General features: G+C 36.3%; 1 pseudogene; it reads left to right on the forward strand.

The window, feature by feature from the left end:
• The first annotated feature begins 4,720 nt into the window (after positions 1-4,720).
• LOC123883731 lies at positions 4,721-22,954 on the forward strand (annotated as a pseudogene).
• The last annotated feature ends 5,033 nt before the right edge of the window (positions 22,955-27,987 follow it).

The following is a 27,987-nucleotide window of genomic DNA, read 5'->3' on the forward strand; positions in this document are numbered from 1 at the left end:
CACTGCCAGCTGAGCCTGGCGCAGACAGTCTCAAGCCTGGCTTGAGTTTCAAAATTTTTTTTTGGGAAGGCCACTACCAGTTGAGCCTGGCGCAGACAATCTCAAGCCTGGCTTGAGTTTCAAAATTTTTTTTTTTAAAAAAATGCAATTTGTTCAAAAAAAAAAAAAAAAAAATTTAGAACCTTGCCATCGTGAAACTCATCTTCTTCCTTGAAACCACCATATTCATCTCTTCTACAAACCCAACTTCTTCCATTAACACATTTCTTTAACATAAATTCTTCCATCACTAACCTCTTTCCAACACAAAATCCATCTTTCTCTTCCCACAATTCCATAAAAATATCTCAAATCCTTTTGAATTCACAACAACTAAAAACTCAAATCCATTCTTCCAAACACCATCACTCAATAAACCCCATCTTCTACACCTCAACAAAAACTCGCGAAATTCAACAACCCCATCTCCAAATTAAACCTTCTCTTCACAAATTTCACCCAATTCTCTCAAATTCTTTGAACCCACTTTTATCAATTCTCTCAAACCCTTAGACCAAAAACCTTCACCTTCACCAAACCACCTTCAAGAATCACGAAATTCATACCCACCACATCACCAATTCCATTTAACTTTCTCATCTTCTTAACATTCATCACAAAAATTTCAATTTTTCACCAATTTTAGCCATACGAAAATCAACCATCAAACCCAAATTTCACTTCCATCACACTCCAAAACCCACGAAATTTCACCACCACACCCCACCCTCACTTTGAAAGTTTCTTGAAAAAATCATGGTAAGAGGAAAGAAGAAGGCTACATCTCCTCCGGTAGAGAAACGAGCGAAAAAGCAAAAGAATGCAAAGGGAGCAAAGTCAAAGGAAGGGCCAAGAAGTACATCTGTAACTTCACATTGGCTGTCACCACATCTATTACCACCGGTTTTACTTGATCAACCGATACCACTGGAACAGAGGTTTGTGTCAGAGGTCGCATTCAAAAGGTATGAACTGCTAAGTACCTTTAATTTTCAGAAAGAAAAAGGATTATCTATGGAATTGTTGAAAGTTGTGCCTGAAATTAATCATGAATTAAGGAGAAGGAATTGGGAAAAGTTTAATCAGATATTGATGAAGGTCGAGGGTAAACAGGGTAATGCATCTTTGGCTAGGGAATTCCTAGCTAATGCTTACGCTGAGAGAAAATTACCTAGAATTCCGGTGAGAGGGAAACAGGTACCTTGGTCTCCGGCCGCGTTAAACAAGTTATTGGGCACAAACAATCTGAATCCGTGTCCTCTTGTTGAAAAGCGGGAGGTGTTGAAGACTGCTTCTGAGGCTGAGAAAGAGGAGGTTAAGAATGCTGTATGTCGGCGGGGTACACCATGGTTCAATAGTGACAAATCGACAAAGATGCTATTGTCAAATTTTAAACCTGTAGCACACGCGTGGGCCGAGTTTTTTGTTAAATCAATAGAGGCAACTTCTAATTCTTCAGAGTACCAACTTCGGAATGCAGCAGCGGTACAAATGATCATTGAGGGTAAAGATCTTGACCTTTGACAACTTCTCCATCGCAGCCTACACGACAAGGCCTGTAGCAAAGAAAGGATCATTACTCTAGGCCACTGCAATCTGATTACAGCAATGTGTGATGCTGAGCATGTTCCGCATTATGCTGGTGATGAAAAGTTGCAGGCGATTAAGGCCCTCACAGTTGGTCAATATAGAGACTATGGCAAGAAGAGAAGTCACACAGTTGAAGCAGATGGTGATGACAATGATGGTGACTCAGCGGATGAGATGAACCAATTGGAAGATGGTACTCATTTACAGCAGCAGCAACCGCAGCCTCACCATGACGATGATGACATTGCAGCCTTGTCGACACAGTTGGCTATTGCCGAGGCTTGTAACATTCCTCACGTCTTCTACAGTGAAGAGTCGACGCGATATCAGGCAGCCAAGGCGCGACTAGCTTCATTCCAGCATCCTCCAACGTATTCGACATATCCTACTCGGGAGAGTTTGATAGCATATCATGGGATTGAGACTGCTTAGCTTATTGCTCGCTAGGAGGCGCGATTGGTGGACTGGGACACAAGGTATAATGCACATCTACAGCACCAAGTTGTTAGTGAGGAAGAACTGGGAATTGAAGATAATGGGCAAGGAGTGCCTTAGCAAATGGGAATTCTAGGTAATTTTCTCTCAGCGTAAGCATTAGCAAGGAATTCCCTAGCTAAAGATGCATTACCCTGTTTACCCTCGACCTTCATCAATATCTGATTAAACTTTTCCCAATTCCTTCTCCTTAATTCATGATTAATTTCAGGCACAACTTTCAACAATTCCACAGATAATCCTTTTTCTTTCTGAAAATTAAAGGTACTTAGCAGTTCATACCTTTTGAATGCGGCCTCTGACACAAACCTCTGTTCCAGTGGTATCGGTTGATCAAGTAAAACCGGTGGTAATAGATGTGGTGACAGCCAATGTGACGTTACAGATGTACTTCTTGGCCCTTCCTTTGACTTTGCTCCCTTTGCATTCTTTTGCTTTTTCGCCCGTTTCTCTACCGGAGGAGATGTAGCCTTCTTCTTTCCTCTTACCATGATTTTTTCAAGAAACTTTCAAAGTGAGGGTGGGGTGTGGTGGTGAAATTTCGTGGGTTTTGGAGAGTGTGATGGAAGTGAAATTTGGGTTTGATGGTTTGATTTTCGTATGGCTAAAATTGATGAAAAATTGAAATTTTTGTGATGAATGTTAAGAAGATGAGAAAGTTAAATGGAATTTGGTGATGTCGGTTGGTATCACTTCCTTTAAGCTTGAATTTAATTTTGTTTTTGATGAATGTTTTTGTCTGTTTGAAAACTCGTGCACTGTTTGAATTGTCTTGTTTGAATGTCATTGAAAGTTATGTAGTTTAGCATCATAATACATGAATGTGTGATTCTCTTGTTTGATTGCTTGATATTTGATGATAGTTAGAAAAGTTGAGGAAGTTTTTCAAACATTGACCAATCGATAATTCGGCCTAGCCGCGAGATTTCGAGCCCAAACACATAAATTTTCTTGTCATGAGATATTCCACAACTTAGCTAATTCTCTAGAACTTGCTTATGTTCTTTTAATTGATTGCTTGCTTTGAATTACACACCGAGGCATGTTGTTTGTACCTTGAGCCTTATTGAAGCCACCATTTTTATGTTATATCCTTTCGTTAACCCCTTTGAGCCGAAAGAAAAATGTTCTTTGTTGATAACCCAAGTAAAAAAAAAAAATTATAAAAAATAAGAAGATGATTTTCTTGGAGTTAGATCACTTAACTTATGATTAGAGCACATTGTTCATCATTAAGTTTGGGGTTGCTTTTGGTATTTGCAACTGATTAAGTTTGGGGTGGGGTACTAGAGAATTTGTCATATAAAAAAAAAATAGGGAGAGACATTACCTTGTGACAGATGGTGTATAAAAAAAAAAAAGAAACAAAAACAAAACACCAAATAAAGAAAATGCTAATGAACCTCTCTGCGAAAAAAAATATAGTTTGACAAATAAATTCTCTAGTATGATTATGCTTGAATTTTTTTTTTTTTTTGGGGGGGGGTGTTTGAACATTCCAATTCTTTGTGAAATAGGTGATCTTAAAACTCGCAAGTTTTTCTGCTTACCATCCAAAAAAAAAAAATCCACCCTAAAACCTTAGCCCCGTTATAACCCTCAAGTCCTCTAAAGGTGTGAATTCTTATGCATGTCGATCGATTGTTAGAATGTTTACAAGCTTATGGTAGAATGGCTATGTGTGTGTTGATTGAGTGAATATACCAATTTAAACAGGAGAAAATGTGAGGGAGTGAAGTGATTATAGTTTGGTCAATATTTGTGAAAAGTTCTTGATTTTTCGGTATTAATCTGTGTGCAAGTAAATTCATGATAGGGATGATCATTGAAATGTTAATTGTGATGTTCTAACTTGAATGATTTTGATGGCTTTGAATTAGACTGTTTGATAGTGCCAGGTTTTCCGATGGATGAAGATATTCCTTGAGGACAAGGAAAAGTTCAAGTTTGGGGTTGTGATGAATTCATGTCATTTCTATGTTCTTTTAAGCAAATGCAAGCAAACAAGTAGTTTTTACCATGTTTTAGTACAATAATACAAGGAATTACATTGAGTTTTTGATGTTTCTCGGATTGCAAGAAAGGAGTCAAATTTGGTGTTATTGCTGTCAACTAAGCCTGGCTCAGGAAAAATTTTAAGTTTTCTGTCTGAGCCACTGCCTGTTGCGCCCAGCTTGGGCAGATCCAAGCCTGGCTTGGCACGAAAACTGCACTATAAATTCAAAACATTTTCTGATTTTTAGGTTACGAATTTCTGGATCACAAACTGATTTTTGACGGCTATTTCAGAGGATCAAAGAGACATTCAAGCAAGGATTCAAGGGTGGAAACACATCTAATCCCTTCTTGTAATGATGATTTCTTTCACTCATGTTAATGTAATTTCTTATTTGAACATGTTTGGCTAAATCTTTATGATTGATCTTTAGGGGATTCTAATTACTTTTGATCTTGAACAATGTGATTGTCATTTGATATGATGAATGAATTACGAAGTTAGTTTCTATTGATTATTCCTTATGCTTAATGCTTTATATGATTTGGCCAATTGTATGATGATTTCAATTATTTGTTTTACTATGAAAATATGAATGAATCATCGATCTAGGAATAATTGATCAATTGACTTTCACTTAAGATATTTTGGATTGTTAATTGAGATTTTAAGGATTAAAGTTTTTATTCCTCAATTGATCATCGATCATCCTAAGAAATTAGGGATTAATGATCAAGGGAGAAGATTATGTTACCAAGACATTGGGCATAATCAATTATGTTTAATCTAATCATGAAACTAAATCGAGTAATTTGTTATCATACATGAAATTACCAAGAAAAATAGTAATTAGATGAACCAAAAGGATCAATCGCTTTTCTTTATCAATTTGAATTTTAAGTCATTCCTTAAGTTTATGATCAAAACTTTGAACCAAGCAAAACTCCCCCCTTTGTTACTATTATGTCAATTTTCTTAAGTATGCCTTCAATTTCCATTTGAATTACAACAATCCCTGCGAAAAGAACGATTTATTATACTACTTGACGGTGATTTAGTACACTTGCTAAATTTCTATCATGGATTATAAGGTAAGTTAGCTTTCCATTAAGTTTTCTTATCCGATTCCATCTAAGTAATTGATTGCTAACTATTCATTTTTGCTGGTCATTTTAGTTTTAATCTTTAACACTTCTTGATGAATTCTATTCCACCATCACTATAAGTCATTTGTTAGACACAAAATTTGCAAAGTTTTGTTCTGCCAAAGACAGGTTGGTATGGTTATTAAGCAAGCTTCAAGGACGCCACTGGCACCGTTCAGGAAAAACCCCTTGATTTTGACATTCAGTTCTTGCCATACCTCTCCAGGTTCCTCCATCTTCTCATTTCACTTGTTGTGTTTCTTCGTCTTCTTTAATTGTTATTGTTGTGTCGATTCAAACTTATTTATTTACTGAGCTTAGGTTAATCACTGTAATACGTTCAATTTACGCGCGTGGGTGAATATGAAGCCTTTCTTTGCTTTTAGGTACGCCAAATTTATAATGTTGCCCAACCTTTCATTGATGGAGTGGAAGTAAAAACTGACATGAAGAAAATTGAGGAACAAGGAGCAAACATCTTGATCAGCAGGCCTGGTCGATTACACGACATGATGAATTGGACGGATGTTTTGGATTTCAAAAGTTGAGGTATATCTTTCACTATTTACACAACATACATGCAGATACATGCTGTAAAAGAATTTTCTGGATTTATTATGCGATCATATTGTACAAATTAATTAATTCATGTTGTAGCTTCATGCTTTAAGATTCCTTATTTTCTACTGCATTTGTGTATTAGTAGAAGTAGGGTTTAATTGTAATTGTGCCTACAAATGTTGATTTTGGATGAGGATGTTAGATTCTTAGATATGGGGTTCATGACGCAGATAAATGCTTATTCTCAGCTACTCAAACTAAGGTTGCTGAAGAGCGTGATAAAACAGGATTGAGGAACTCTCTGAGGGTTGGAGGTTGAGCAGAAACAAAAACAACAAATGGGCAATTGCATGCAACATCAAAACAATGAGTCTTCAAAGACACTTTCGTGTCTTCACATTGAGGTATTGCATATAAAGCATGTCATTGAACTGGAGATTAGATCTGTGACTTTTGTAAGAAAAAACAAAGGCTATTGTAAAGTGGTGGTGAAGAAGGTTAGAGAAACTAGAAAACTAGAAAGACAATAAAGTTTTGGAGGAAGATGTTATGTTGCTAATTGTTGGATGATACAAGGTACATTGTGAACTCCTATTTATAGTAGAAGGAGCAACTACATAGCTTACATGCATGAAGACAAGTGTTAAGAGAAATACATGCAACATGACAAGTGGTAAAGGAAATACATGCATCTATACAAGTGGTAAGAGAAACTACATGCAATAATACAAGTGTGATACTTGCAACAAGCCAAGTGTATCACATACAAAATGTTATGGAGGGATCCTACAATGGATGGGCTTGGATCACAATGGATATGGGCTTAAGAAGAACATCAATTTCTAACACTCCTCCTTGATGTTTTTCTTGAATACTCCAAGCATTGACCTCAACTCTTCAAACTTTCCCTTGGAAAGAGCTTTAGTCATTATATCTGCAATTTGATTTTCTGAATTGCAATGCTCCAAACTGATTTCCTTTGACTTTTCAGCTTCTCTAATAGCATGATATTTAACCTTGATGTGTTTGGTTCTTCCATGTTGGACTGGATTCTTTGCTATAGCAATAGCAGATTTGTTATCCACCCATATGACAGTAGCTTTGCTTTGAAATTGTCCCACATCTGATAAAATCTTCCTTAGCCAAATAGTTTGATTTGTTGCTGCAGCAGCAGAAATATACTCAGCTTCAGCTGATGATTGGGCGACCACTTCTTGCTTCTTTGAATTCCATGAGAACACAGCACTGCCAAATGAGAAAACATAACCAGAGGTACTTTTCGCATCATCTACACTTCCAGCCCAGTCACTATCTGTATATCCTTGGAGGTCTCCACTTTCATTTTTTAAGAAATGCAAACCATAATCAGTTGTACCTTTTATATACCTCAAAACTCTCTTAGCTGCACCAAGATGAACTTGACTTGGAGAATGCATGAATCTGGAAAGTAAGCTAGCAGCAAACATTATATCAGGTCTGGTTGCTGAAAGATACAACAAACTTCCAATTATACTTCTATAAATAGAAGCATCTGCACTATTATCACCATCATCCTTTGATAATTTTTCATTCACAACCAGAGGTGTGGAAACAGGCTTGCACTTATCCATATGAAACTTCTTTAATACCTCCAAAGCATATTTCTTTTGTGAAATGAAGATTCCAACACTTGACTGAAAAATCTCCATTCCAAGAAAATATTTCATTTCACCCAAATCTGTCATCTCAAATTCATTCTCCATAGCTTGCTTGAATTGACTTAGAGAATTTGATTCATTCCCTATAACCAACAAATCATCAACATACAGGGACACTATTAGCTTCACTTCATTCTTCGACCACTTAACATACAAAGTAGCTTCATTTTCACTTCTTTTAAAACCACTTTGCAGAAGATAGCCATCAATTCTGCTATACCATGCTCTTGGTGCTTGTTTTAAGCCATAGAGGGCTTTGTGAAGCTTGTAAACTTTATTTTCACTTCCTGCAACCTTAAAACCTTCAGGTTGGTCAACATAAATGTCTTCATCAAGCAACCCATTTAAAAAAGCTGATTTAACATCAAAATGATAAATTTTCCAGCCCAATTTTGCTGCTAAGGCAACCAGCAGCCTAATTGTATCATGTCTTGCAACAGGTGCAAAAGTGTCTGAAAAATCAACACCATGTTGTTGAAAATAACCTTTTACCACCAATCTGGCCTTAAGTTTATTTATAGAACCATCAGGATTGAGTTTGGTTCTATAAACCCACTTAACACCAATAATCTTTTGATTTTTTGGTTTGTCTACAAGCTGCCATGTTTGATTTTTCTCTATCATCTTCATCTCCTCCTGCATGGCAACTTTCCATCCTTCAACATTAGCAGCTTCAGCATACCGTGTAGGCTCTAATGTAGCTATATTGCACCTTGCATAAATATCATCCAAGGTTCTAGTACCTCGGATTGGAAAATCATCATCACTATCATAGTTTGAATTTTCATCTTCCAAACTATCTTCAGCAGGCAATACCTTACTTGAACCTTCTGCTTGACTTTTCTCCCAATTCCATTTAGAGTACTCATCAAACTTCACATCTCTGCTAACCAGAATTTTATTGGTTTCCAAATTATAAATTCGATACCCTTTGGAGTTACTGCTGTACCCCAAAAAGATACCAACCACAGACTTGGTTTCCAATTTATCTCTTTTCACACTTGGAACGTGAACATAACACACACATCCAAATATTCTTAAATGTTCAACCGATGGCTTTCTTTCATACCATGCTTCAAAGGGTGTTTTTCCCTTCAAGGCTTTGGTAGGCAACAAATTCAGCAAGTAAACTGAGGTGTTTACAGCCTCAGCCCAAAAAGTTTTAGGAATACCTTTCTCAAAGAGCAAACACCGGGCCATCTCCATGATGGTCCTGTTCTTCCTTTCGCTCACTCCATTTTGTTGAGGAGTGTAAGGAACAGTAAATTGATGTTGAATTCCAGCTTGCTCACAAAAGGTTTTAAATTCTCCTGCTGTATACTCAGTACCATTATCAGATCTGATCTTTTTAATCTGACAATCAGTCTCTTTTTCAACCATAAGTTTGAAACTCTGAAATGCAGGAAACACATCTGACTTCTGCTTAAGAAAAAATACCCAGCTCATCCTTGTAAAATCATCTATAAATAGCAGAAAATACTTGCTGCCATTTAAAGATGTCGTTGGCATCGGACCACACACATCAGTGTGTATCAGCTGTAACTTTTCAGAAGCTCTCCAGGTTGACGCAGCGGGAAATGGCAATCTACTTTGTTTTCCATATTGACATACATCACACATGTCAACAACATCTTCGATGATTGGTAAATTTTCAACCAAATCATGAGAACTCATTTGTTTCAAGGTTGAGTAACTAAAATGACCCAACCTTTTATGCCACAAGGAGGAATCATTAACACTACTTGGAAAAGCATGCATGGTTGTTTGTTTCCACTCTATTGGAAAACTTTTACCCCTCATTTCAACAGTCATTAACATAGATCCAGCAGGATCTAGAATAGTGCATCTCTTGTCTTTGAAATGCAATGAATAGTTCTTGAAATTCTGGTATCACTAGAATGATGTTGCCTAAGATGTCCCAACAACTACTTTATGATTAATGTTGTTTCTTTTGTTGGCACATCTTATATAACATATAAAAACTGACAGAAAGTAAATAAATGACACAAGTAATTGTTAACCCAGTTCAGCCAACTGCCTACTCTGGGGGATACCAATCCAGGAAGGAAATCCACTAATAGCTCTAGTTACTAAGACCTCCAGCAAACCCTAGGATTTACGCCTTACACTAAGACCTCCAGCAAACCCCTGGTTTACGTCTTATAACCTCGACACCACTCATGCAACTTCTGCCTAGGAACTCCTAGACATGAGATCCCATCTCACTTCCACTCACACAACACAACCTGTGTTGATTATACAATGTTAAGAATGATGTGGCGACAACTTGCCAAGACAACACTTCACTTATGCTTAAAAGCTTCAAGTGAATCACACACGGTAAACTCCGTACTTCAAAGCTTAGGAGTAACCTTAAAATAACAAACTTACTTCTTAACTCGTGTTATAGAATCCACAAGCAAGAATTACAATCAAACAATAAAATACTCAACAAAGACTCAATAAAGACTCAATATGTGTAACTAATATTTTTCAATGAGATATCTATTCTTGAGCTTGGTCTTCGTATATATAATGATTAGGCACGCTCCTCTTTCTTCACAAAAGCTCAGACGCTCCTTGAGAATCATAAAGGATGATCTGATACTTTTTCAATCTTCATTAAGGATATATCAAGACTTTCCAAAAGTGTTTAAAGGACTTTATATGACAGGATAAGTCATCCAGCTATTCCATTAAGTTTGTCTTATCCTTAAAGCTCCTGATCAGATCAAATCTTCATTGAGCGTGCTCTTTAAGTGGATTTCCATAAATAGCAGATGCTCTCATAAATGCGCGAGATTTCCTTGAATAAATATGATGTTGTAACATGTTTTCCAACATCTTGTTAGTATATTTGTTTTAGCAAAATTAAGCCAATTCAAATATCCAACAATCTCCCCCTTTGGCAATTTTTAGCTAAAACAATTTCAGGCCATTACCTTTGAGAGATATAAAGAGCGCAATCCTTCAAATCACCATGGTCACACAAAAGAAGGAATGTTAGAGCATCATTTAAACAAAATTTCACATAGGTGAAAAATATATGCATCAGAGGCAGCAGCAGCGGAGTTATCATCAATTAGCCTCGAGCAAAATAAAACGTGGTATCAGAGCAAAACATATATCATATGTCATATGTCATCAAAGATGTTGTGACATATGGGAGCACATCTTCTAGCACATGTTCGTCCAATCAGGGCAGCATCCATTCAGTAGCAAACTCCCCCTGACTTCATCAGCTTGTGCATCATCTCAGGGTAAAATTTTTACTCCCCCTGAATTCTTGCTTACTGCTACTTAAAAACATGTCATAACAAAAGACACAACAACATGTAGCAGAAACAAACAAAGCAAAGTACTACTCCCCCTTTTTAGCCACAAAATGTGCCAAAACAGGAAAGTTAAGTATCCAAAGTGCAGAATTAAAAATACAGACCATGCACTCAGAAGGTGCTAAAATTCAGGGCACAAAACAACCCACAAACCAAATAACAAAGTGCAGTAAAACATTAAACAGATTACAAAATCATTCATCATCACTACTGTCAGAGGCTTCATCCTCATCTGTAGCAGTAGCATAACCTTCATCCTCATCTGCATTGTTTTGATCACCTGTAGCAGCCACATTTGCACTAGCTTTCACAGGTACCTCATCAGCTTCCAATCCTTCAATCATCTTCAAGAACACTTTCTTCCTTTCCTCAAGCTCAGCCTGCTGTTTATCAATGTCCTGACATTGAACCTTCAAACTAGCTATAATTTCCCTTTTGGTCATAACACCAGCTCCAGCAGCAGATGTCCCAACATGACCAGTAACATTGTGATTACCAAAGAGTTTATGATGAAAAGTAAAACCAGATTCTCTCTTCTTTGGTGTGTCAGTCACAACCTTGATGTCTGGATATTGAGCCAAGATAATTCCACATAGCAAAGATGGAAATGCTATTGGCATCTTTACAGCTGTTGATCTAATATGCTTAATGGTTTGATCAAAAATAAAGGTCCCATAGTCATAGTCAAACTTGGTTCCTACAGCATATATAAATCTACCCAGGTTTGTAGCAACATTGGTTGCATGCTTGGTTGGCACCCAATTTGTTGACCCTATCCTATTGAGGATGGCATATTTGACATTCAATTTACTCGTGGGTATCAGCTTCTTTGTAGGCCAGACCTTAACCTTACCACCAGTTATCTCAGCACTCACAACATCATTAGCAACTTCTAATTCAGCCTTAGGTTCTATAGATCTTCCTAAGTAATTATTAATCACAACAGGGGAAAAATTGATACATTTACCTCTGACAAAAACTTTATGGTAGTCCTTGCTCAGTGGGTTATCACATTCTTCAGGGATGTTCACCAGAAATTCTTTCACAAGCAGCTCATAACATGGACTGAAATCACAGACTGTCTTCATCAGACCAGCTTCCTTGATGTAGTCAAAGATGTCTTGACATTTGAGAGCATCTTTGGTCAGTTCCCTTTCAACAGCCAATCTCAATCTCTTTGTTATACCACCAGTTGATTTTTCAGCAGTCTTGGTGGTGACATAATCATCAACATCAACAACATCTTTCTCTTTTTCTTTCTCAGGTTCTGCAGGCTTGTCAGCTTCAACCTCTTGCTCATCTGTAGGGATGGACTGGTTACTTTCTTCAGATTGAGTGTCCCCTTCATTATCAGAAGTACCCTCATCAGCAGTTCCAGTTTGTTCATCTGTGGACTCAGATGTTGTGGCAGTTGTCTCAACATCTTTTGCAGCATCAGCTTCCTTCAAAAGTTCTTCCTCAGCAGTTTCAACTTCTTCATTTTCATTCAAGGATGTTTCAACATCCTGCATGACAACCTCTTCAGTAACAACAGGGGTTGATTTTTCAGCCATCATCTCAGCAATTGTTGGTGATTCATTAGCAGTTTCCGTTTCAACCTCTGTAGGAGTGTCTTCCTTCTCAGTTTCAACAGGCATAGAATTAAGATCTCTCTTTTCAGCTTCAGACCCCAATTTTTCTAGACTAGGGTTATCACCGGTTGACACGATTGTTTCAACAACATCAGACACAGTTTTGAGGTTTACTTCAGTTGCTTTCTCAGATGTGTTAACATTCGAATCAAAAACCAAATCAGACATAGACAGAGCAAACTTAGACTTGTAGTCTCTTCTCTTTCTTTTAGAACTTCCTTTACTAGATTTAGCAATTTTAGCAGTAGAAAGAGAGATATCATCGCCTACCTCAGAAGTTCCCTTCTTCACAACAGTTTTTCCTTTTCCTTGCTTCTCAGCGTCATTGGATTGAGCTTTAGGTTTGGATGTATGAACAACTGTAACGGGGACCGCGTCCTTGATAATCTTTGAGGGATCGATTTTTGTCTTTGATCGAGTAGACCGTCCGGTTTTAGTGGTTTGTGAAGATTCAGACATGTTTTGATAATTTTTTAAAGGTTGAGAAGATGGATAGATGGAGTTTGATGAACAAAGTGAGAGAATAGGGTTTGCAGACAAAGGTTAGAATTTGGAAGAAGAACAATTGAATGCGTGTGATGATGTATTTAAGGGAAGTTTGTAATGATTTCCCTAAATTAGCGTGCATTGATTGATGGGAGAGAAAACGGTTTCCTTTTGCACGCCACAACTGCAGTAACTGCTATGCTTCTTCATGCAGGCAAATTCCTAATTTGCCCCTTAAAAATTCAAATTGATTAGCATCAAGCGCCTTTGTAAAAATGTCAGCCAGCTGTTCACTTGTACCAATGTGCTTGAGTTCCACACAATTTTCTTCAACAAGGTCTCTGATGAAATGATGCCTGATGTCTATGTGTTTGGTTCTTGAGTGTTGAACTGGATTCTTTGATATATTGATTGCACTCAAGTTGTCACAATATAATGTCATGACATCTTGGTCGACATTATATTCTTTCAGCATCTGTTTCATCCACATCAGCTGGGAACAACTGCTTCCTGCAGCTATGTATTCAGCCTCTGCAGTAGACAGAGACACACAATTCTGCTTCTTGTTGAACCATGAGATTAAATTATCACCCAAAAAGAAACATCCTCCTGAAGTGCTCTTTCTATCATCAGCACTTCCAGCCCAATCTGCATCACAATACCCTATCAAAGTTGAGTTCTTGGTCTGGGAATACAGAATCCCATAATTACTGGTGCCTTTTATATACTTCAGAATCCTCTTGACTTGCACAAGATGGCTCATCTTTGGCTTGGCTTGATATCTTGCACAAACACCAACAGCAAAGGTGATGTCTGGTCTACTAGCTGTAAGATACAAGAGACTGCCAATCATGCTCCTGTATAGGCTTTGGTCAACATCAATGCCATTCTCATCTTTGGTTAGCTTCAGATGAGTAGCAGCTGGTGTTCTCTTGTGTGCTGCAGTGTCCATTCCAAACTTTTTGATCATGTTCTTCGCATACTTGCTTTGAGAGACAAATATGGTGTCTTCCATTTGTTTTACTTGCAGACCAAGGAAATATGTCAGCTCACCTACCAAACTCATTTCAAACTCTGATTGCATTTGTTGTACAAAATGTTGCACCATCTTTTCAGACATTCCACCAAATACTATGTCATCAACATAAATCTGGGCAATCATTAGCTTCTCTTCTTGTTCTTTAACAAACAGGGTTTTGTCATGGCCTCCTTTTCTGTATCCTTGACTAACAAGAAAATTTGTCAGCCTTTCATACCAGGCCCTTGGAGCCTGTTTCAGTCCATAAAGAGCCTTCTTTAGCTTGTACACATGATCAGGATTAGCAGGATCTACAAAACCTTTTGGCTGCTCCACATAAACTTCTTCATGTAAGTATCCATTTAGGAAGGCACTCTTGACATCCATTTGGTACAGCTTAAATTTGAAGATGCATGCTATACCAAGAAGTAGCCTAATAGATTCCAGTCTTGCAACTGGCGCAAATGTTTCATCAAAGTCAAGTCCTTCAACCTGAGTGTACCCTTGAGCCACTAACCTTGCCTTGTTTCTTGTTACAACACCATTTTCATCTGACTTGTTCTTGAACACCCATTTTGTGCCTATGACATTAACACCATTGGGTCTAGGAACAAGATCCCACACATCACTTCTCCTAAACTGAGTTAATTCATCTTGCATGGCTTCTATCCAGAACTCATCAGTGAGTGCCTCTTTTACATTTTTAGGCTCAACCTTTGAGACAAAACATGAATTAGTAACCACTTCATTTGTCCTTCTTGTAGCAATTCCCTGGTTAGGATTTCCTATGATGAGATCCTTGGGATGGTTCTTCTGTATTCTTATTGAAGGAACTTTGCTCACAGGGCGAGGTGTAGGAATGGTTGATTCATCATCTGAATCTGATTCCTTTTCTGCTACAGCTTCTTCAGAGGTTGGCAAAGTTGTTGCAACATCATCTTCAGTATCAGATGTTTTAGCAGATGTCAAATCATCTATCACAACATTGATAGATTCTACTATTACCTTAGTTCTCTGGTTGTAAACTCTGTAGGCCCTGCTGTTTGTTGAGTATCCAAGAAACAATCCTTCTTCACTTTTAGGATCCATTTTTCTTCTGTGCTCTCTATCAGATAGGATATAGCACTTACTTCCAAACACATGAAAGTGTTTGACAGTTGGTTTTCTGCCTTTCCACAGTTCATATAGTGTAGTAGAAGTTCCAGTTCTGAGTGTGACACGATTGTGAATATAACAAGCAGTATGCATAGCCTCAGCCCAGAATTGATATGGAAGATGTTTTGCATGCAACATCACTCTGGCTGACTCTTGTATTGTCCTGTTCTTCCTCTCAACAACACCATTTTGTTGAGGTGTGATTGGAGCTGAAAATTCATGCTTGATTCCTTCAGAGATGCAGAATTCAAGAAAGCTTGCATTCTCAAACTCTTTACCATGATCACTTCGTATCCTAACAATAGCAGAGTTCTTTTCTCTTTGGAGTTGAAGACAAAGTTCTTTGAATGCATCAAAACTTTCAGATTTGTCTTTTAGAAATTCAATCCATGTGAACCTTGAAAAGTCATCTACCATAACAAACGCGTACCTTTTTCCTCCAAGGCTCTCCACTTGCATTGGCCCCATCAGGTCTATGTGCAATAATTCTAGTACCCTTGTTGTGGTAAGATGTTGCAACTTTGGATGCGACATCTTTGTCTGCTTTCCTATTTGACATTCTCCACATATACTCCCTTCCTCTATTTTGAGCTTTGGAAGTCCTCTGATTGCCTCTTTAGCTATTGCCTTTTTCATGCCTTTGAGGTGTAGGTGGCCAAGTTTTTGATGCCACAATTTTACCTCATCTTCTTTGCTAATAAGACATGTGGATACATCTTCTTCTTTAGGAATCCAGAGATAACAGTTGTCTCTAGACCTTACTCCTTTCATCAACAGCTCTCCTTGCTCGTTTGTAACTAGACATTCTGCTTTTGTGAAGTTAACTTTCATGCCTTGATCACAAAGTTGGCTTATGCTGATTAGATTAGCTTTAAGCCCTTTTACAAGCAGCACATTATCAAGCTTTGGTAAGCCATGGTTTGCAAGTTTACCAACTCCCTTGATCTCTCCTTTGGCTCCATCTCCAAAGGTCACAAAACTGGTAGCATATGACTTCAAGTCTTCAAGATAATGTTCAACACCTGTCATGTGTCTAGAACAGCCACTATCAAAGTACCAGGTTTCTCTTGAAGAAGCTCTCAAGGATGTATGAGCTATTAGCCCTGTGATCTTCTTCTTTTCTCTCCATTCTTGTCTTGTCGTAACATTAGGAAAGACAGGAGTATAGAATTCTTGATGAACTCTCCTTGGATATCCGTGCAGTCTATAGCAGAAAGGCCTAATGTGTCCTTTCCTGCCACAATGATGACATGTCCAGTTATAGAACCTGGGCATAGAATGTCCCATCAGATGTTGCGACAATCCTCCTGACACAAACGTGCTGTTGATTGGAGTATGTATAGTAGCATTGTTGAACTTCATCTGCTGCTTTACTCTTTCATGTTCAAAACCAATGGGCTTAGGTTTCCCATAGTTTTGTCTCTGTAACATTTCCTCAAAGGCATCAGTACCTTTGGTCATCATTTTAGCCACTTTAGTGACTTGATCTAAATCAGCATTTAATTTGGTTACTTCTTCATTCTGTTCAGCAACTTTACACAGGAGGTTAGACTTCTCCATTTCCAGCTGTTGAATTTGACTACTCTGATCTTCAACCTTAGCATTGAGATTATCAATGTTTATGAGTAAGTCATTTTTCTCAGCTTGTAGTTTACCATTGATCTTCTTTTGTTTCTCTAATGCTTTGCAAACTTCTATACTTCTAGTATGAAGATCTTTATAAGTAGCAGCTAGTTCCTCATAAGTTACCTCCTCATCACATGATTCTGAGTCAGATACACAAACTCCTGTTAAAGCATTAATAAACTTGGCAGATTCTTCCTCCTCTGAATCTGTATCAGACCATGAAACCACAAGACTTTTCTTTTGCCTTTTTAGAAAGGTTGGACATTCAGGTCTGATATGTCCAAAACCTTCACATTCATGGCATTTCATTCCTCTTTCATCTTCATTTGTCTTTTTCTGAAAGCTGGATTGTTTGTTGTTGTTGAATCGACCATTTGGCTTGTGCCTTTGATCCACTTTCTTCATCAACTTGTTGAACTGTCTTCCAAGCATAGCCATAGATTCAGCTAAGCTTTCTTCACCTTCAGATTCAATTTGTAAGTCATCAGCAGCACCTTTTGAAGCAAAGGCTAGATTCTTATCTTTCTTTTCATTTCTCCTGTTTAGGCCAATTTCATAGGTCTGAAGTGATCCTATGAGTTCATCTAAATTTAGACTTGAAAGATCATGAGCCTCCTCAATAGCTGTCACCTTCATATCAAATCTTTTAGGCAAAGATCTGAGTATTTTTCCAACTAGCTCCTCATCTGAGATAGGTTTTCCAAGTGCATCAAACGAATTTGCAAAATCAAGCACATTCATCTGAAAGTCATGAATGGTTTCTTCCTCCTTCATTCTGAGATTCTCAAAATTGGTTTTGAGCATCTGAAGTTTAGATAGCTTAACTTTTGATGTTCCTTCATGAGCTTTTCTCAGAACTTCCCAGGCATGCTTAGCAGTAATACATCTCTTAACAAGCCTGAACATGTTTGCATCCACACCATTAAAAATAGCATACAAGGCTTTGGAGTTGCCAAGTGCCAGATCATCCTCATCTTTAGTCCATTCATCATTTGGCTTCTTGACATCAGTTTTATTGCCATCTTTGTCAAGAACCATTGGTGGTTCCCATCCACGTAACACAGCCTTCCATGTCCTGCTGTCAATTGATTTTATGAAAGCCTCCATTTTAGATTTCCAATAATCATAGTTTTCAGGACCTGTCAGTAAGGGGGGTTTAGACACTGACCCTCCTTCTTTATCCATTGTACCAGAAAGTACTCTCCCTGGAGCTCACCCAAAATAACAGAACAGGGTGCCTGCTCTGATGCCAATTGAAATTCTGGTATCACTAGAATGATGTTGCCTAAGATGTCCCAACAACTACTTTATGATTAATGTTGTTTCTTTTGTTGGCACATCTTATATAACATATAAAAACTGACAGAAAGTAAATAAATGACACAAGTAATTGTTAACCCAGTTCAGCCAACTGCCTACTCTGGGGGATACCAATCCAGGAAGGAAATCCACTAATAGCTCTAGTTACTAAGACCTCCAGCAAACCCTAGGATTTACGCCTTACACTAAGACCTCCAGCAAACCCCTGGTTTACGTCTTATAACCTCGACACTACTCATGCAACTTCTGCCTAGGAACTCCTAGACATGAGATCCCATCTCACTTCCACTCACACAACACAACCTGTGTTGATTATACAATGTTAAGAATGATGTGGCGACAACTTGCCAAGACAACACTTCACTTATGCTTAAAAGCTTCAAGTGAATCACACACGGTAAACTCCGTACTTCAAAGCTTAGGAGTAACCTTAAAATAACAAACTTACTTCTTAACTCGTGTTATAGAATCCACAAGCAAGAATTACAATCAAACAATAAAATACTCAACAAAGACTCAATAAAGACTCAATATGTGTAACTAATATTTTTCAATGAGATATCTATTCTTGAGCTTGGTCTTCGTATATATAATGATTAGGCACGCTCCTCTTTCTTCACAAAAGCTCAGACGCTCCTTGAGAATCATAAAGGATGATCTAATACTTTTTCAATCTTCATTAAGGATATATCAAGACTTTCCAAAAGTGTTTAAAGGACTTTATATGACAGGATAAGTCATCCAGCTATTCCATTAAGTTTGTCTTATCCTTAAAGCTCCTGATCAGATCAAATCTTCATTGAGCGTGCTCTTTAAGTGGATTTCCATAAATAGCAGATGCTCTCATAAATGCGCGAGATTTCCTTGAATAAATATGATGTTGTAACATGTTTTCCAACATCTTGTTAGTATATTTGTTTTAGCAAAATTAAGCCAATTCAAATATCCAACAGTTCTTCTCCATCATTTGCCCCACACTTAAAAGACTTTGATTTATTTCAGGTACAAATAAAACATCGGAGATATATTTGATACCTGAGGGAGTTTCAACAGCTACAACACCTTTTCCTTTGACATCAACATGTTCTCCATTGCCGATAGTAACTTTAGAGAAGAAGGACTTATCAAGTTCCTTAAAAATGCCAACATTATGAGTCATGTGATTGGTGCACCCGCTATCTATTAGCCATGTTTCTTTGCTACTTCCGGATGAATAGCAAGAAGCCATGAATAATTGCTCCTCTTGTTGGTGGTGTTCGACAACTTGGGCTTGTTGTCTCTGCTGGTTTGCTTTGTTTTTGCAAACCTTCTCCACATGACCAAGTTGATTGCAGGCTCTGCATTTAACATCTGGTCTATACCAACAATGCTTCTCTAAATGAGTATCTTTTTTGCAATGTTGACAAGTTGGAAACTTCTTTTTCCAGCTCTCTCCTTTGTTGTTGACATCCTCCTTTTTTCCTTTCCCTTTCTTCTCACCAAAAAGTTTTTTCCCAAAACTATTGTAGCTTTGGTTTTTGCCTTTGGTGTTTGCCACAAAAGCACCTTCAACACTTTCTTCCAACCTTAAAGATCTTCTCTGCTCAGTAGCTTGCAAAGCATTAACAAGTTCTGCAAGTGTGATTTGAGAAAAGTCCTTAGTTTCTTCGAGAGAAGATATTTTTGCTTCAAACCTCTCGGGAAGACACACTAAAATTTTTTCCACAACTCTTTGATCACTGAGATCCTCTCCCAGCAATCTGATTTGTGAAACCACCTTTGAAATTCTGTCAGAAAATTCTCTAACAGTTTCGGTTTCTTTCATTTTTAGTGCTTCAAACTCTCTTCTCAAGTTCAACACTTGCATCTTCTTTGTTCTTTCACTCCCTTGGAACTCTTCCTTCAGCTTGTCCCAAGCTTCTTTTGCGGTCTCAAGATTCAAGATCTTGATAAATATATCATCATGTAGAGCTGCATGTATTATGGCAAGTGCTCTTCCTTCTTTTGCCACTTCCTCATTGTGATTTCTTATTTGAGCTACTGTTGGGTTGTTTGGAAGAGCTGGTGGGTTACTACCATTTTCCACAACATCCCATAAACTTTGAGCTCTCAAATAAGTTTTCATTTTTGCAGCCCACAAATGATAGTTTTCTCCTACAAACATAGGAGGTGGAGGTAAAGAACTATTGTTGGAAGCCATTTATGGTGTATAAAGGTTTTTTTTTGTGAATGTTTTCTTGCTGGTTTTGTTTCCTCACAGACCCGTTAAGATCAATGAAGCTCTTGATACCATGTAAGAAAAAACAAAGGCTATTGTAAAGTGGTGGTGAAGAAGGTTAGAGAAACTAGAAAACTAGAAAGACAATAAAGTTTTGGAGGAAGATGTTATGTTGCTAATTGTTGGATGATACAAGGTACATTGTGAACTCCTATTTATAGTAGAAGGAGCAACTACATAGCTTACATGCATGAAGACAAGTGTTAAGAGAAATACATGCAACATGACAAGTGGTAAAGGAAATACATGCATCTATACAAGTGGTAAGAGAAACTACATGCAATAATACAAGTGTGATACTTGCAACAAGCCAAGTGTATCACATACAAAATGTTATGGAGGGATCCTACAATGGATGGGCTTGGATCACAATGGATATGGGCTTAAGAAGAACATCAATTTCTAACAACTTTTATGGCTAGTGATTTCATTCTTTCATTTTAGTAGTAGAATCACTACAATTTTTTTGCAACACTCATAATTCAATTCATATTATTGTAGTTATTTCAATAAAAAAAAGGGTTAATGATGCAGTGCCAATTTCTACAAGTCATGGGCGTGAAGAGATTTAGTTTAGGCTTTTCCTTTGTTTGTTTTCATATTTGATAACTATTTGAGTGGTTTGTTTATTCTATTGTATGGTTATAATGGACTAAATTTGATTGCTAATTCAAAATAAATTCACCAATTTCAGAAAATGGAAGCGAAGTGATTGGTATTTCATGTTTTAATCACCTTGTATGCATTCACATTGTTGACATGCTAAGCATATTAGGCTATGAGTTGTATGATATTAAGGCTAGTGGAGTGAAAGGTAAGCCCACATCTCCATTCCATTTCTTACCTGGAGCTCCTTAGTTCTTTGCAACCTAGAGCTGTGAATAGGGGTCTTGTAACAAAGGGAGTAACTAATATGTTTTTCTTTTACTTGTTCAATTTTGGCTTGAATTTAATCCCTGTTTTCAGACTGAACATGTTTCCTCCAGAACTTAATTTGGATTATTTATAATAGCATTTATGCCTTGTATTTTTGGCTTCATACTTCAGCATTACATTAAAGTTTTTTGAAGTGACTTCCTTGTAAAGCTTGTTAGTGTGAGTGAGGTAAAAAGAATTTGAAACATACACCTTGAGCTGAGCTACTAATAATAGTTTTATAAGTGCAATTTTGCATGTAGAAAAATACACTAGAATTGGTTATTGTGATAGAAAGACTGTTCTTTTGCTCTCTACCATGCATTCTTGCTATTCAGATTAAGCATATTGTCATGTTGTATTTGTAATTTATGAGTTTGTAATGAATTTTATTATTTTCTTTTTAGGAATGGTAGAGATTAAGATGTTAACTGATTATGCAAGTGAAGAGCCTAATTTGTGCGAATGGATGCAAGAGGATAAAGAACTGTCTACTCATGGCCATTATCTTTACTACGAGATTGGAGAAATTGATAAAGAACTTTATTTGGTCAGGGGATATCACTCAAAGGAAGCTGGTAGTTGTTAGTTGGAAGAACGTGTGCAAGCCTTTTAATCATGGTGGTTGTGGCCACAGGTCTTTATTTGCTCTCAATGAAGCCTCAAATTTAAAGCTTTGTTAGGACATGTTACATTCACAGGAACATTGGGCTATATTACTGAGAAGCTGGGTCTGTAGAGATAAACAATGCATCAATCACCACATTTTTTCATCCTTATGGAGTAGCTTCAAGTCGGAGTTCTAGCTTTTTACTATAAATTTCTGGAATGACAGATGGTGTGATAAACAATCTTTGGCTCAAACATTACACATACCTGTCAATCTTCATCAGTTTCTTTCTGCTACTGTTGCAGACTTTATTCATGATCACCATTGGCATATTCCTTTTTGATCTGGAAGTTATGTTCCCTAATCTCAGACACATTATTGATAGGGTTTCAATCCCAATGGAGCATAAGCCTGATGTATTCCCCAAACACTTCTTTCCCTCTCATCGCATCTCATTTTTCCTTCCTCCCTCTCTCTCAAATCACAACCAAACACTCATTTTCCCTCTCTTTTCTCTCCGATCAAAATGGCACGTACAAAACAAACCACTCGCAAATCCACCGGAGGAAAAGCACCAAGGAAACAACTAGCAACAAAAGCTGCACGGAAATCTGCTGCGGGGACCGGAGGAGTGAAGAAACCTCACAGATTTAGTCCAGGAACAGTTGCTTTAAGAGAGATCAGAAAGTATCAAAAGAGCACAGAGCTTCTCATTAGGAAACTTCCATTCCAAAGATTGGTCAGAGAAATAGCTCAAAACTGATCTACGATTCCAAAGTAGTGTTGTTTCTGCTCTTCAAGAAGCTGCTGAAGCTTATCTTGTTGGTTTGTTTGAAGATACTAATCTTTGTTCTATTCATGCTAAGAGAGTTACTATTATGCCTAAGGATATTCAACTTGCTCGTAGGATTAGAGGCGAGAGGGCTTAGATTTGATTTGTTAGGGTTTGGTTCTTGATTAGATTTCTGTTACGGTTCTGTTCTTGATTAGATTTCTGTTAGGGTTTGAATCTTGACTAATCATGTTCTTGTAAGAAAGTTTCGATCTACTTTAGAATGTAATCAGGTTTTAATTTGAATTGAATGGGTTAACAGTCTTTGTTTCAGAAATTATAATTTTTGAAGTTCATGTTTTCTCTTATCTTTGTTTAATTACTTTTGTTTTAATTGTTTATGATTTTTTCAAGTTCTTATTTTGCTGTATTTGTGCAATCTACTAGTTTCTGTTTTTAATTTGCTTCTGGACATAATCAATACAAACCAGTTTATTGCTCAAATTTTACACTTAATGGTTGATAGTGGAATCGTGCATTTCCAGAATCTAAGACAAGTTTTGAACTTATTATTTCATGAAAATAATGTAACTCGAGCAGTCGTGAACTATGAAACATATACACCCATTGGATCAGGTGTGTCTTGGTACTGGACACACAATATCTCACATTGACACATACGATTATATTGAATTACTAGTATATCATTTTCTCAAATTATTATCTATGTCGACATGTAAGTGTTTGTGTCATATCTGTTGTTAGTGTTCATGCTTCAAAGGTCTTGAACAATACAAACAATTGTAGCTCATAGTTGGTCATTCTACTTCGACTTAAATTTCTTTCTAGTGAAAATAATGATTTTTAAAAAGGTAATGGAGTAAGAATTTTCTGCTGATATGCACTAACTGATAAAAGGTTGATGTGAAAATCAGGGATATGCATAACATTGTGCATAAAAATGTCATGAGCTAGCTTTGCAGTTCCAATAGCAACAACAGGAATGATACTTTTATTTGTTGGAAGGGTAACATTCCTATTTGAAACAAGATTATAGGAAGTAGAAGAATCAAGTGTACATGCTATGCTATATGAGCATTGGCACCAGAATTAATAATCCAGATGTCGAAGACATGTTGAACATTTTAAGAATAACAACAAAAAACTTACCAGCAAAAGAATCAACAGCTGAAGTAGGTGCTACAAGATGTAAGTGATTCACCAACTGAGTGTGTTGGTGAGCATTGAGCTGAAAAGGTGTTATGGGATCCATAGAAACCTGATTGACATTATCAGATGCAGACATCCTGCAGGTGTCTTCTTGTAATTTGGTGGAAAACCATGAAGTTTGTAGCATTTGATTTTAGGATGACAAAGAAGTCCACAATGTGAGCAAAGAGATCTATATTTAACAGCAAAGGTGCATGAGAATCCTGCAATTCAACTATAACAAGAGTAGAGGAGGCACCAAATTGCCATTGTGTTTCATCTTGAAGCACAAGAGAAAATTTTGGTCATGGGAGGGAAAGGGTCCAAGGAAAGAATCTGACCCCGAATCGCAACAAAACAATGGAGCAATGAAGAAAAGTGGATTGCATTTCCCGCGAAAGGGAATTTAGAAACCAAGAGGCAACTATATTGTTGTTGCGTTGCCATGCGATGTATAATAATTATTGACATATTATTATGCTTACCTGTCAATATAAGATTATGCAGAACCATAATATTTTAGTTTTAACAAAAAATGCTATCAATGAACCATACAAGTGCAATTAAAAATTTAAGGGGTTTGTGTGTTAAGACTTGAAGCATTTGGTTCATAAGATAGAATTAGGCTTCAACGTTGGTCCTATATAATATGGCCATTATCATGAGTTGCAAAATATATAGCATTATGGCAACTAATTACGAACACTACAACGAAAAAAATTCGGATCATGGTTATCTTGTGAGAGATAAATGGTGGGTAACCATTTTAGAACCAAATGAAAATGAATATAAAACAATAAAGAAAATTTTGGCATATTCAGGGCCGGTCCAACCAACTCTATGTAGTCAGACTTAGGGACGGAGCTAGAAGGGGGACCAACAGAGGCCACAGTACCCGCTAAATATTTTTGAATATTTTTTTATACTACTATGGCATAATTTTACTTTTGGTCCTCCTATTCTATTAAACTCATAAAAATGGTCACTTTTTTTAGTCAAACATTTGGCTCTACTTTCATACTTGGTGTATATTTGATCCGAAAACATATGTTTTTCCAACTAAAAATAGTATTTTTGTACAAGAAAAGGTGATTTATTTCCCCAATAATGAATTCAATAAAAAAAAAATCTTTTTTGAGATTAAAACTCGCCTTTTTTGATGTAAAAAGTTACAATTTTTTTTCCATCTGGTAAGGTAAAGTTGGAATTTTAAAGACAAAGTGCATAGATTAAGACCAAAATTACAAACATATAAAAATAAAGGCCAAAAAGTTCTACTTAAAAAAATGGTCTATAAAATGTGATTCACAATATTAGCTTTAAACTTATCTTATAACTTCTTATATATATTGTGCTTTCAAAATTTAGTTTTTTCTTTACTAACTTTTATTTTTAAACTCGGCCCCCTTAAGCTAAAATCGTGGCTCCGTCCCCGGCCGGACCCATGCAGATGAGTAAAAAACACCACTATGTCATTGAACCATTACAATATATATGATACTATTTTGTATCTCTCTAACAATGTTGTCACAAATTAGATGTTACTCCTTTCAACATGTTTCTTTCTGTTAAGCATTTTGTTCATGATGTTCCTCACAATTCATCTATTGACAACATTAACACCAATTCCCATAATCCAAAATTTCAATGCTCCTACTAGGAATTCAACTAGTATTAAACATTCTCATACTTAAACAAGTTGTTAAACACAAATGTCAGCTGGTTGTGGCGGATTACCTAGAAATTCGGATGGCCGGTGTAGTGCGTATCTAGCGAAACTTTGGGATTTTATGATGGTTTTTGTCTTGCGCGTAACAGAGGTGCCACAAAGGTGCAAATTCATATTTTTTTAGTGAAGAATTTAAAATTTGTTTACCAAAAAAACCAAGAAGTTGATATTTGATCAAAGAAATACCTAGTAATTAATTTGTTAGTAGCCATAAAAATTGGGCGGGGATGAGTTTTGTCTTTTCCGTTCCTTGAATCCGATGGGGGTTTAGATATTCCTGTATCCATCCTCATCTTTAACGGTGTTGAAAAATAGAACATCATTCATGCAGAGGCCAAGGAGTTGTCGAGTTGGGTTGGTATGGTGGGACCAAGGAGTGTGCTCCTTCTTAAAGTCTCAAGTTCGACTCTCTCTGGGGTCAATTTGGATGAACTAATTTAACTTCTTCAAAATAAAGAACATCATTCCTCCATGAACTTGAACTATATTTTGATAAAAAAATTATTAAAAAAATATAAAAATAAAAAACTACAAATTATATCTTTTTAAGCAAAAACTAGTTAAAAGATCCATGCATTCGCACAAGTCTTTTGACTTTTATTCGATATTTAAGTTTTTCATTATATTAAGGCAAATATTTATTTAGAATGAAATATTTAAAATTTAAGTGAAACTTGTGTTGTGTTATTTCTTGTAAAATTTATTGAATGAAAAAATTATCAATGACAAATAATGATCCCGTGTATATTTTTTAATAAAAATAATTAGAAATTTAATTAGGAATATTTAGGATAATTTAGTAAATTTGATAGTAATTAACTTTATTATATTTGTTTATAATAACTTTTATATTATTTTATAATAACTTTATTATTATATTGCTCAAAAGAAAAACTTTATTATTATATTTTTTTATAATAACTTTATTATATTATTATTAAAAATTAAGAGTAAATTTGATGGTAATATTGTTTATTTATGAGAAATATAGTTTTTTTTTTTTTTTTGCAAAAATATTGTTTATGTTTCAATTTTTTATATATCTATTTATGCATATTCATCTTATTCCTATTTTTAAGCATAAATATATTATTCTATTTTGTTCCTATTTATAATTTGTTTTATTCCTATTTTTAAGCATATTATTTTTTTATTGTATTTATCGTATATATATATATATATATATATATATATATATATATATAGTGAAATTACAATGAATGATATAAAACTTACTACGTGGTTAAAAGTAATGAGGATAAATTAGCAACTTTGGTGGTAATCAATTTTAATATATTAGTAATAGACAATAGAGAAAATGATTTATCTAAGATTCGCTATATGGAAAAAAAGAAACAAATTTAATGTAATTTTAGTGTTAGTTTAAAATTTTATAATTTAAAAAGGTAAAAATATAATTTTAATAGATGGATTCGTTTATAAGTTCAGATATTCCCGTTTCCGTCCACTCTTTTCAATCAGAGAAAACACAAACCCAGACTCATACTCAACTGATTCAAATTTTTCCGATCAAAGACGTTGGGGCTAACCCATGTGAGTTGGTCTAGTGGTATTGACTTGAGACCTTAGAGTGTGCTTCTCTCATGGTCGTAGGTTCGATTTTTTCTGATGTCATTCGATGGACTAGTTCATACAAAACAAAAAAAAATTGACTTTAAATAGGCCTCCGTAAATGAGCCGTGGAATTAGTCTACTCAAATTAATTACTCATTGGGCCGAATACCTGATTGTTTTAAATAAATAAAAAAAATAATAAAAAAAGAAAAGAGACGTTGGGGCTAGTTGGTAAGTCTCGCGCCGTTGGGCGTGTTTTATTTCTTTCTTGCTTTGATAATCAGTCACTTCAACTTCTTCACTCACTCACTCACTCACTCTCTCGTTCTCACGTCGTTGCAACGTTTCTTTCTTTGAAACCTCAAACCCTAATTTCTTGTTTGTTCCACAATTTCTCAATCAATTGCTCATCAATTTCTCAATCAATTCCACAATTCAAACCCTAATTCACAACACCATGATCGATTTTGCTTCTCATCATCATCCAACCCTGTTTTTCAACAAGGGTGATCATCATCTCAATGATCTTCAAACTGATAAGAAGAAAACATTCAACTCTGCCAAAGCACACACAACCTCCAAACCTGTTGTTCAACCACCTCAAACAAACGATCAAAATCGCATCTTGAAGATCACCTTTTTCTCCTCTTCTGTTCGTAACAAGGAGAAACAACAACAGGAGAAACCTTATTTGTGTCGTGTTTGCGAAAGGGTTTTTACATCCAACCTAGCTTTGAATGGACATATGAGATGTCACAGTTCCAAGAAGGGTACTTCTCCATTTTTGACTTGTCAAGATGCTATTGACTTGTCAAGGTTTTTGCCC

The sequence above is a fragment of the Trifolium pratense genome, linkage group LG5 (genome assembly GCF_020283565.1).
Source record: "Trifolium pratense cultivar HEN17-A07 linkage group LG5, ARS_RC_1.1, whole genome shotgun sequence".
Taxonomy (NCBI): Eukaryota; Viridiplantae; Streptophyta; class Magnoliopsida; order Fabales; family Fabaceae; genus Trifolium; species Trifolium pratense.